Here is a 12001-nt window from a genome sequence, read left to right on the forward strand (position 1 = left end):
TTTTCATGTTTAATTAAGTTGTAAAAATGTCAAATAACATAATTCCACTTTGACATTATTGGGTATTGTGTGTAGGATACAAAATCTGTGATAAAAAAATCTAAATTTTTATAAATTTTTAATTCAGGCTGTAACAACAAAATGTGGAATAAGTCAAGGGGTGTGAATACTTTCTGAAGGCTCTGTAGTAGTCGACGGAGGTTATCCGAGGATGAACGATTTTTAACAAACCCACTTTCATCAATAAATGAAGTTCTGTCTTGACTTTGGAAATAGTAATAGCTACCTGGTCTGAAAATAGTTTGTGTTGAGAACGCTCTAATGCAGTTAACATTTCCAATTCTGATGTTTTCTTTCATTGTGATTTATTCAACCCAGATGCAAATGCAGTTACATCATTTTTTTATAAAACCTTTGATGGCATCCCATAGAATCGGGGGTCACCAAGTGAATTTGTATTGATCATTATTCATTCATTTCAAATTGATCACAGAATGTAGGATAACCAGATGGAATTCAGTTATTTCTAACAATATGCTGTTCAGGCAATGAAAAAACGTTAGATCATATGAATTTGGAGTGTACACATTAATATTTTTTTGGGGGGAGTGTACACATTAATAAATTGTTTCTTTCCATTATGGATACGTTTATGGAAAGTGATTCTGCCTTCGTAAGTCTGGGTCTTTACCCAAGATGGTGACTTTTGAGTTTCCTATGTATCATTATGATTAGATCTTTAGATTTGTTTGGGGCTGATGAAAAAGCAGACAGTTTGTACAAATGGTTCTGCATTCTATGTGCATCCTTATAGAGCAGGTGTGTTTCTTGGAGCGTTGCTATATCAATATGGTTTCTTGCTAGAATATCAAGACAGCTAGACCGTTTGATAGGAAAATGTATCCGTTTCAAATTCCATGAGAGAATAGCTAGCATTGACATTTGTTTTTCAGAAAGGAATGTTTTATTGATGATAAAATGGTTATCGTTAGTGTTGATAAGCCCATGGATGTGTAACAAAAAGCAGGATCCACAGGGAAACTCACCCATTGGTCGTTCCCCACACAGAAGACTCCCTATAAACCGTCCCCCCCTCCCCTTCTTTGTCCCCCCTAACCTAATCCTCCCCTCCCTAACCTAATCCTCCCCTCCGAGTAGCAGCAAACGCTTGTGGGTGTGCCCGCAGCATATAGCAGCACGTTCGATTGGGTGTCAAGAATTCAGCATAGTACGTTTGTATGAAGGTCTGGTTATTAAATAGTTTAATCCATTCTCCATTTCATGAATTTATTCACAGGTAAATAGTAATATGCTCTAAACCGCTCTGGTGACAGACAAACTTTGCTGCCCTGTTTCCAATCGTCCACATGGCTAGCAGAACCTATTCAAGTAACTGCATTTCGAAAATATTATTAAAACATTTTTTTTTTAACTAACCAGCTACAGTGTAGGCTAACTCAAATGAGCTGCTAACGTAGCTATCTATCTATCTAGCCAACTTTACATACTGTATAGCTAGCTAGCTGAATTAAATATCACCAGCTACCTAACTTCATATTAGCTATCTATTTTGTTGTATTTGTCATTGTAAAAAACAAACTCCAAATGCATTTGTAGGTAGCTAGCTAACAGCAATTGAGGAGGGTGAAAGGATAACCAACCCAGCTGTCAAAGTGAGAGAGTAGGCTATTCTGGATAGGGCAGGTACTTTTGTGTAGTTCCAGTCCCTAGAAGTGAGGACAGAGATAATAGTAACATAATATTCAGTTCTGTCTAGTTTGAGCATAATGAAGTCTGTTTCTTGTGATGTTTTCTGTCCTCGGATACAGAGAGCAGTGAAAGCCTGCCTGCAGATGAAGAACAGTGGTTCTCAGTCCTGGTCCTGGGGACTCAAAAGGGTGCACATTTTAGTTTGTTCCTTAGCACTACACAGCTGATTCAAATGATCAACTCATCATCAAACTTCAATGGATATTTATGTATTCATTTGTGACGCTATCCTTGATATGATCCAGCTGTTGTCACATGCTACACGTGTGCACATCTATCTATCCAATGTTATCAAATCAAAAAAATGTCACGTGCCGAATCTCTTAAATAATTATGAATAGATCCACCATTGAGCACAAAAACAACACTTGCTACAGAATATTTTACATAGAAATAACCTTACCGTGAAATGCTTATTTACAAGCCCTTAAACAACAATGCAGTTTTAAGTAAATAGAGTTAAGAAAATATTTACTAAATAAACTAAAGTAACATTTTTGTTTAAAGTAACACAATAAAATAAAAATAATGAAGCTATATACAGGGGGTACTGGTACCAAGTCAATGTGCGGGGGTACAGGTTAGTCAAAGTAATTTGTACAGGGGTAAAGTGACTATGCATAGATAATAAACAGCGAGTAGCAGCAGTGTAAAAACAAAGGGGGGGATGTCAATGCAAATAGTCCGGGTGGCCATTTGATGAATTGTTCAGCAGTCTTATGGCTTGTTAAGAAGCCTTTTGGATCTAGACTTGGCGCTCCTTTACCGCTCCTTTATTGCCATACGGTGACAGAGAGAATAGTCTATGACTTGGGTAACTGGAGTCTTTGACAATTTTTTGGACCTTCCACTGACACCGCCTAGTATATATGTCCTGGATGGCAGGAAGCTTGGCCCAGTGATGTACTGGGCTGTACGCACTACCCTCTGTAGCACCTTACGGTCTGATGCTGAGCAGTTGCCATACCAGGCGGTGATGCAACCTGTCAGGATGCTCTTGATGGTGCAGCTGTAAAACCTTTTGAGGATCTAGGGACCCGTGCCAAATCTTTTCAGTCTCCTGAGGGGGAAAAGGCCTTGTGCCCTTTTCACAACTTTCTTGGTGTGTTTGGACCATGATAGTTTGTAGAGAATCAGTGTGGCAGATATGTTGTTGCCTACCCTTACCACCCGACTGACAGCCAGGGGCCAATATTATTATCCCTTACGACATGCATTTGTCAGCTAAATTGCACTTTTATTCTGTACCACTCAACTCCCATTTATAATGAGTCTCATTTGTAATAAGAGGGATATAGCTGGATATAGGCCTATGTATTGTTGATGCGTTGCTATAGTCGTGGATGGATCAGCGAAAGAGATCCAACATGCGCAATGTCAAAGTGGACAAAAAATTATCATTTTTTTTCAACATGAATGAAAAATAAAACACTAATATAAGAGATGCACCGATATCCGATATTTTCCTTGCCCCAAGAACAATACCGATAACCAATATTTTTTAAGCATTCTAGTACAATTAAATAGTTAACACACACATGGATGCAGCAGTCTAAGGCACTGCATCTCAGTGCAAGAGGTGTCGCTACAGTCCCTGGTTTGAATCCAGGCTGTATCACATCCGGCCGTGATTCGGAGTCCCGCATAATTGGCCCAGCGTCGTCCAGGTTTGGCCGGGGTAGGCCGTCATTGTAAATAAGAATTTGTTCTTAACTGAATTGCCTAGTTAAATAAAGGTTACACACACCACACCACACTGACCAAAAAGTTATTTTGTTTGCATTTACATATTTCCCCATTACCAGTAAAACATAATCAAAACCTATTTCTTTCACTTACTTGCTGTGCTGTTTCATTGTTCATTTGTTCAGTCGTTTCATTCTCAACCAGGATTTCATCATACATGTCAAGCAATGACGTTTCAGCTCTGTCTGTTCGTGGCCTCTCTTCCTCGGTGCGCACTGTCACTGTGTCTGTTTCCATCTTGTCTAGCTGTGTCTGTAACATTTCACGTAAACCCTGTTTCTTGTCTGCATCGAAGTAGCGGTCTTTGTACCTAGCATCGAGCATAGTGGCGACACCGTAAAGAGGCTCAGAGATAATGCCACCGACTCGCTTGTTCACAGCCTCGAGTACTTTTGTAAGTTTTAACCCCACGGTCTGTGTCGGCAGTTTTGTTGAGCAGGCGTTTCAATGCCATGACAGAGGGTATCACGTCTGCTGCGGACGCAGTTGATGAGCTTATTTCTTGAGTCAGTTGTTCGAATGGAGCTAGCTAGTGTGTTCATATTTGAAACATGTTCTCAAATGGCAGCAGCGGTATGAGGACCGGCACATTCTTGAGCATGCAATACGGCTTTCCTCAGTACGAAATCCTCGTCGACCCACTGTGCTGTCAGACTCGACATGCTCATGGGGCTGACATTGCTGGTCCAAATGTCAGTCGTGGAGCTAATAGCACGACTGACGCCCATAACAAGTAGCTCATAGATGTACATTTAAACAATACTGTGTAACTCCGGTAGGGCAACATCTGAAAAATAGTGTGTACCGGGGCTCGACCAGTCGGCGAAAGCCAACATCATCCACGACAGAGAACGGTTGATTGTCAGGGGCAATGAATTCCATTATCTTGCCGTTAATGGATTTTGCCTTTCAGTTGTCTCGCTGAAATGTTCTTACTCTTTCAAATGACTGCTCGACTTGAACTTGTTTAGTTGTTGGAAGTGTGCGCTTAGTATTTTTCTGCTTCTGTTGTGTGTAGCGCTGTATTTTTGGTGGCGTCATTACGTCATCTACTTACGTTATATAGGTATGCATGTCAGCTTTGACATCGTTTTTGCACATCGGCGTTAAACTAGACATCGGGCCCGATGCCGATGTTGGCATTTTTAGCTAATATCGGCTGATTCTGATATGCTCACCAATATATTGTACATCTCTAACTTATATATATATATATATATATATATATATATATATATATATATATATATATATATATATATATACTGTGATTAGATAAGTATTCAATACATTTTTGAAACACCTATTTGAAAAAATGTATTAAAAAAATACTTATTTTTAACTAAATACAATTTAATGTGCATATTCGGTAAAAAAATAAAATATAACATTTTTCCATAAATAATGTGCATATTTTTTCCAAAATACAATCCACATTAGTACAAAAAAATCTGATATACCATCATTCGATTGTATTATTATTTCGTTTTTTTAAATTTTGAAGTAAATATACATTTTGTCATATTTGTGGTTAAAAACTACTGTCAATTAAATGGGGGTCAGACCAACATTTTAAATATACTTAATTTTATTGATAAATGATTCATCCATTGATCCTGAGAGAGAATGACCAAAAATATGGCTTAGTTTTATTTATTTACTTATCTCACAGCCAGCATTAGCATCGCTGTTAGTGAAACAATGGGAGTGGTGGAGCCAATGCCAGGATGCTTCAAAAAGCATGCTCAAATCCTCAGTGTCAGTTCAAACCAAATGTTATCGCAACCCAAATACCATATTAAGTTGCACATATAGAATATTGGAGGATATTATAGAAATTCTGCATTTCCAGTATAATAACTATTTTTCAGAGAATACACACCAATACAGCACTATGTGTACATTCAGAGGGGTAGATGGTTTCTGTATTACAGTTCTACCAAGTATCCATAGCACTGACAGACTTTTATCAGCTGTTTTGACTGGAACTAACCGTATATGTAAGGTCATTTTGATTTTGTTCACAGTCATACCTAGTTATAACCCGTTATAACCATAGACAAGTACTTGAGGAGCTATATCTCTGCAGCTGATCTGTCTGTCACTGATACAGGTCCCCCTCTACCCTCTAGTGATAAAGCAGGATGCTACTCTACAGGACTGTTTTGCTAACACAGACTAGAATATGTTTCGGGATTCATCCAATGGCATTGAGGAGTATACCACCTCAGTCACCGGCTTCATCTATAAGTGCATCGACACCGTCGTCCCCACAGTAACCGTACGTACATATCCCAACCAGAAGCCATGGATTACAGGCAACATCCGCACCGAGCTAAAGGCTAGAGCTGCCGCTTTCAAGGAGCGGGACACTAATCCGGATGCTTATAAGAAATCCAGCTATTCCCTAAGACGAACCAACAAGCAGGCAAAGCGTCAATACAGGACTAAGATTGAATCCTAATACACTGGCTCTGATGCTCATTGGTTGTGGCAGGGCTTGAAAACTAATACGGACTACAAAGGGAAACCCAGCCGCAAGCTGCTCAGTGACGCGAGCCTACCAGACGGGCTAAATGCCTTTTATGCTCGCGTGGAGGCTAGCAACACTGAAGCATGCATGCACCAGCTGTTACGGATGACTGTGATCATGCTCTCCATAGCTGCTGTGAGCAAGACCTTTGAACAGGTCAACATTCATAAAGCCGCGGGGCCAGACGGATTACCAAGACGTGTACTCAAAACATGCACGGACCAACTGGCAAATGTCTTCACTGACATTTTCAAATCAAATTTATTTATATAGCCCTTCTTACATCAGCTGATATCTCAAAGTGCTGTACAGAAACCCAGCCTAAAACCCCAAACAGCAAGCAATGCAGGTGTAGAAGCACGGTGGCTAGGAAAAACTCCCTAGAAAGGCCAAAACCTAGGAAGAAACCTAGAGAGGAACCAGGCTATGAGGGGTGGCCAGTCCTCTTCTGGCTGTGCCGGGTGGAGATTATAACAGAACATGGGCAAGATCTTCAAATGTTCATAAATGACCAGCATGGTCAAATAATAATAATCACAGTAGTTGTCGAGGGTGCAACAAGTCAGCACCCCAAGAGTAAATGTCAGTTGGCTTTTCTTAGCCGATCATTGAGAGTATCTCTACCGCTCCTGCTGTCTCTAGAGAGTTGAAAACAGCAGGTTTGGGACAGGTAGCACGTCCGGTGAACAGGTCAGGGTTCCACAGCCGCAGGCAGAACAGTTGAAACTGGAGCAGCAGCACGGCCAGGTGGACTGGGGACAGCAAGGAGTCATCATGCCAGGTAGTCCTGAGGCATGGTCCTAGGGCTCAGGTCCTCCAAGAGAGAGAAAGAAAGAGAGAAAGAGAGAATTAGAGAGAGCATACTTAAATTCACACAGGACACCGGATAAGACAGGAGAAATACTCCAGATATAACAGACTGACCCTAGCCCCCCGACACATAAACTACTGCAGCATAAATACTGGAGGCTGAGACAGAAGGGGTCAGGAGACACTGTGGCCCCATCCGATGATACCCCCGGACAGGGCCAAACAGGCAGGATATAACCCCACCCACTTTTCCAAAGCACAGCCCCCACACCACTAGAGGGATACCTTCAACCACCAACTTACCATCCTGAGACAAGGCCGAGTACAGCCCACAAAGATCTCCGCCACGGCACAACCCAAGGGGGGGGCGCCAACCCAGACAGGAAGACCACGTCAGTGACTCAACCCACTCAAGTGACGCACCCCTCCTAGGGACGGCATGGAAGACCACCAATAAGCCAGTGACTCAGCCCCTGTAATAGGGTTATAGGCAGAGAATCCCAGTGGAGAGAGGGGAACCGGCCAGGCAGAGACAGCAAGGGTGGTTCGTTGCTCCAGAGCCTTTCCGTTCACCTTCACACTCCTGGGCCAGACTACACTCAATCATAGGACCTACTGAAGAGATGAGTCTTCAGTAAAGACTTAAAGGTTGAGACCGAGTCTGCGTCTCTCACATGGGTAGGCAGACCATTCCATAAAAATTGAGCTCTATAGGAGAAAGCCCTGCCTCCAGCTGTTTGCTTAGAAATTCTAGGGACAATTAGGAGGCCTGCGTCTTGTGACTGTAGCGTACGTGTAGGTATGTATGGCAGGACCAAATCGGAAAGATGGGTAGGAGCAAGCCCATGTAATGCTTTGTAGGTTAGCAGTAAAACCTTGAAATCAGCCCTTGCCTTAACAGGAAGCCAGTGTAGGGAGGCTAGCACTGGAGTAATATGATCACATTTTTTGGTTCTAGTCAGGATTCTAGCAGCCGTATTTAGCACTAACTGAAGTTTATTTAGTGCTTTATCCGGGTAGCCGGAAAGTAGAGCATTGCAGTAGTCCAACCTAGAAGTAACAAAAGCATGGATTAATTTTTCTGCATCATTTTTGGACAGAAAGTTTCTGATTTTTGCAATGTTACGTAGATGGAAAAAATCTGTCCTTGAAACAGTCTTGATATGTTCTTTTCAAACTCTCCCTTTTCAACCTCTCCCTGACCAAGTCTGTAATACCTACATGTTTCAAGCAGACCATCATAGTTCCTGTGCCCAAAAAAGCGAAGGTGACCTTCCTAAATGATTACCGCCCCGTAGCACTCATGTCGGTAGCCATGAAGTGCTTTGAAAGGCTGGTCATGGCTCACATCAACACCATCATCCAGGAAACCCTAGACCCACTCCAATTTGCATACCGCCCCAACAGATCCAGAGATGACGCAATCTCAATCGCACTCCACACTGTCCTTTCCTACCTGGACAAAACGAACACCTATGTGAGAATGCTGTTCATTGACTACAGCTCAGCGTTCTACACCATAGTGCCCACAAAGCTCATCACAAAGCTAAGGACCCTGGGACTAAACACCTCCCTCTGCAACTGGATCCTTGACTTCCTGACGGGCTGCCCCCCAGGTGGTAAGGGTAGGCAACAACAAATCTGCCATGCTGATCCTCAACACTGGGGCCCCACAGGGGTGCGTGCTTAGTCCCCTCCTGTACTCCCTGTTCACCCACGACTGCGTGGCCAAGCACAACTCCAACACCATCATTAATTTAGCTGACGACACAACAGCGATAGGCCTGATTACCGACAACGATGAGAGCCTATAAGGAGGAGGTCAGCGATCTGGTAGTGTGGTGCCAGGACAACAACCTCTCCCTCAATGTGAGCAATACAAAGGAACTGATCATGGATTACAGGAAAAGGCGGGCCGAACAGGCCCCCATTAACATCGACAGGGCTGTAGTGGAGCGGGTCGAGAGTTTCAAGGTCCTTGGTGTCCACATCACCGACAAACTATCTTGGTACAAACACACAAAGACAGTCGGGAAGACACCTTTTCCCCCTAAGGAGACTGAAAAGATTTGGGTCCCCAGATCCTCAAAAAGTTCTACAGCTGCACCATCAAGAGTATCCTGACCGGTTGCATCACCGCCTGGTATGGCAACTGCTCGGCATCTGACCGTAAGGCGCTACAGAGGGTAGTGCGTACGGCCCAGTACATCACTGGGGCCAAGCTTCCTGCCATCCAGGACCTATATACAAGGCAGTGTCAGAGGAAGGCCCAAAAAATTGTCAGACTCCAGCCACCCAAGTCATAGAGTGTTCTGTCTGCTACCGTACGGCAAGCGGTACCGGAACGCCAAGTCTAGGAGTCTAGCTTCTACCCCCAAGCCATAAGACTGCTGAACAATTAATCAAATGGCCACCCGGACTATTTACATTAACCCCCCCCCCCTTTGTTTTTACACTGCTGCTAGTCGCTGTTTATTATCTATGCAAAGTCACTTTACCCCAACCTACATGTACAAATTACCTCGACTAACTTGTACCCCCACACATTGACTTGGTACCGGAACCCCCTGTATATATAGCCTCGCTATTGTTATTTTATTAAGTTACTTTTTATTGTATTTTTTACTTTAGTTTATTAAGTAATTTTGATTTTGTACACAGTCATACCTAGTTAGAACCAGTTATAAACATAGGCGAGTACACAAGGAGATATATCTCTGTAGATGATCTGTCTATCTAGTCAAAATCACTGATACAGTTCCCCCTCCACCTCTGGTGGTATGGATAACTTATTATGTATCCAGAGAGAACTAGATTCAAATAAAGGTCATATACATTACCAGTCAAACGTTTGGACACACCTACCCATTCAAGGGTTTTTCTTTATTTGTACTATTTTCTACATTGTAGAATAACACATATATTGAATCATGTAGTAACCAAAAAAGTGTTAAACTAATCAAAATACATTTAGATTCTTCAAAGTAGCCACCCTTTGCCTTGATGACAGCTTTGCACACTCTTGGCATTCTCTCAACCAGCTTCATGAGGTAGTCACCTGGAAGCCATTTAAATTAACAGGTGTGCCTTGTTAAAAGTTCATTTGTATTATTTCTTTCCTTAATGCGTTTGAGCCAACCAGTTGTGTTGTGACAAGGTAGGGGTGGTATACAGAAGATAGCCCTATTTGGTAAAAGACCAAGTCTTTTAGGTCTTCATTGTAAATAAGAATATGTTCTTAACTGACTTGCCTAGTTAAATGAAGGTTAAATTTAACAAATAAAATACATTATTATGGCAAGAACAGCTCAGATAAGCAAAGAGAAACGACTGTCCATCATTACTTTGACTGACCTTCATGTCTTAATCCGGAAAATGTCAAGAACTTTGAAAGTTTCTTCAAGTGCAGTCGCAAAATCCATTATGCGCTATGATGAAACTGGCTTTCATGAGGACTTCCACAGGAATGGAAGTCCCAGTTACCCCTGCTGCAGAGGATAAGTTAATTAGAGTTACCAGCCTCGAAATTACAACAGAGTGAAGGAAACGCACCCAACAAGTGCTCAGCATATGTGGGAACTCCTTCAAGACTGTTGGAAAAGCATTCCAGGTGAAGCTGGTTGAGAGAATGCCAAGAGTGTGCAAAGCTGTAAAAGCGTGGCTACTTTGAAGAATATAAAATCTAAAATATATTTTGATTTGTTTAACACTTTTTTGGTTACTACAAGATTCCATATGTGTTATTTCATAGTGTTGATGTCTTCCTTATTATTCTACAATGTAGAAAATAGTAAAAATAAAGAAAAACCCTTGAATGAGTAGGTGTGTCCAAACTTTTGACTGGTACTGTATATCAAATTACTATAGGCTGAATTACGTGTTTTTGACTGGGGTCAAAATTACCCCAAAGGACTAGATTTCTTTTTAAACACCATATTGATACAGAAATACTAAACAATGATTTATATTTGCTAAGAACAAGTTGATTGACAAAGTCATGAAACATTTGAAGAATTGAATAAACCACTTTTGGGCTATGATAAGAAATATGTCTCTAGGGTCAAAATCACCCTAGTCAGTAGTATGAGGGTTAGACAGAATAGCCTAATTTTCATATGTGCCCCAAAAAATGTGTTATCACATCAGCAACAACAGTTTGTGAGATTTATATTTACTAGGGATGGATATGGAAGAAAAAAATTGTTGATACGATATCAGTTCTAGAAATAACATTGTATCTGTGTTCCTTTTCTGTTAACTTCCAAGGCTCTGTGAAGGTCAGACAACTGCTTGTTGATTGCCCAATGGGCTAGGTGTGAATGCTCTGAGCCTAAACATACCCAAATAGTTTGAATAGAATCTTGAGCCCATCATCCACCAACAGATAATTAGGTATGCCTTTTGAGAAGGTCTGTGAAAGAGAGTCATGTAATATATAGTCATTGTTAAGGCGGCTGCACGCTTCCCAACCGAAACAGTTCAGAACAGTTTGCTCTTATATTATGACATTTTGTGACATTTTGTTCGTTTTGGTGTTCGGCTAGGGTTTTGTCGGCTGTTCAGGCACACACTTTTTTTCTCTCAAGGCCAGCCGAACCAAAGTCTACGCACCTTCGTTTGTGATTGGTTAACTGTAAGGTTGACACAAGTTTCTTCTTATTGATACAGCCCTAAACTCAGTGTGAATTCAACATGGCGAATGACAAGCTAACCAACTAAACTAAAGATCTTTACAACTTTTGATCAAACATTTTGTCAGAGAAATAAAATCATAAGCGTCCCACAAAGTTTGGTAGCAAGGTCAAGCTAGTCAAAATGTTGCAAACGTTTGCAACATTATATAGTCTGTAGTCTCAGTTAATGATATTTGATGTTCATTAATGTTTTGGATATGTGTACTAAATAGCCCTCTTTTTTATTTTTCAAGGCACAAACACCAGTGAATGGAGACAGCACCTGGTTTTGTTCTCTGCGCCCCAGCACCAATGTTTCCTCTAAACTGCTGTGCAGAAGAAATATCAGCCCATGCAGAGAAGCACGAGATTGAACTTCACTCAACTTTCTAGAGTTTTCCTCGTTAGTTAACACAATCAACGTTTCCCTTTACTGTTGGAATTGTGATCGAATCAACACAATATTAGC

At 41.5% G+C, this 12001-nt stretch overlaps 1 protein-coding gene across 1 annotated transcript in view; it reads left to right on the forward strand.

The window, feature by feature from the left end:
* The window catches only part of LOC115201837 (zinc finger protein 768), a 98653-nt gene that overhangs the window by 67572 nt on the left and 19080 nt on the right, over window positions 1-12001 (forward strand). The window lies entirely within an intron of this gene.

Source organism: Salmo trutta, chromosome 11 (assembly GCF_901001165.1).
Source record: "Salmo trutta chromosome 11, fSalTru1.1, whole genome shotgun sequence".
In the NCBI taxonomy this organism is placed as follows: Eukaryota; Metazoa; Chordata; class Actinopteri; order Salmoniformes; family Salmonidae; genus Salmo; species Salmo trutta.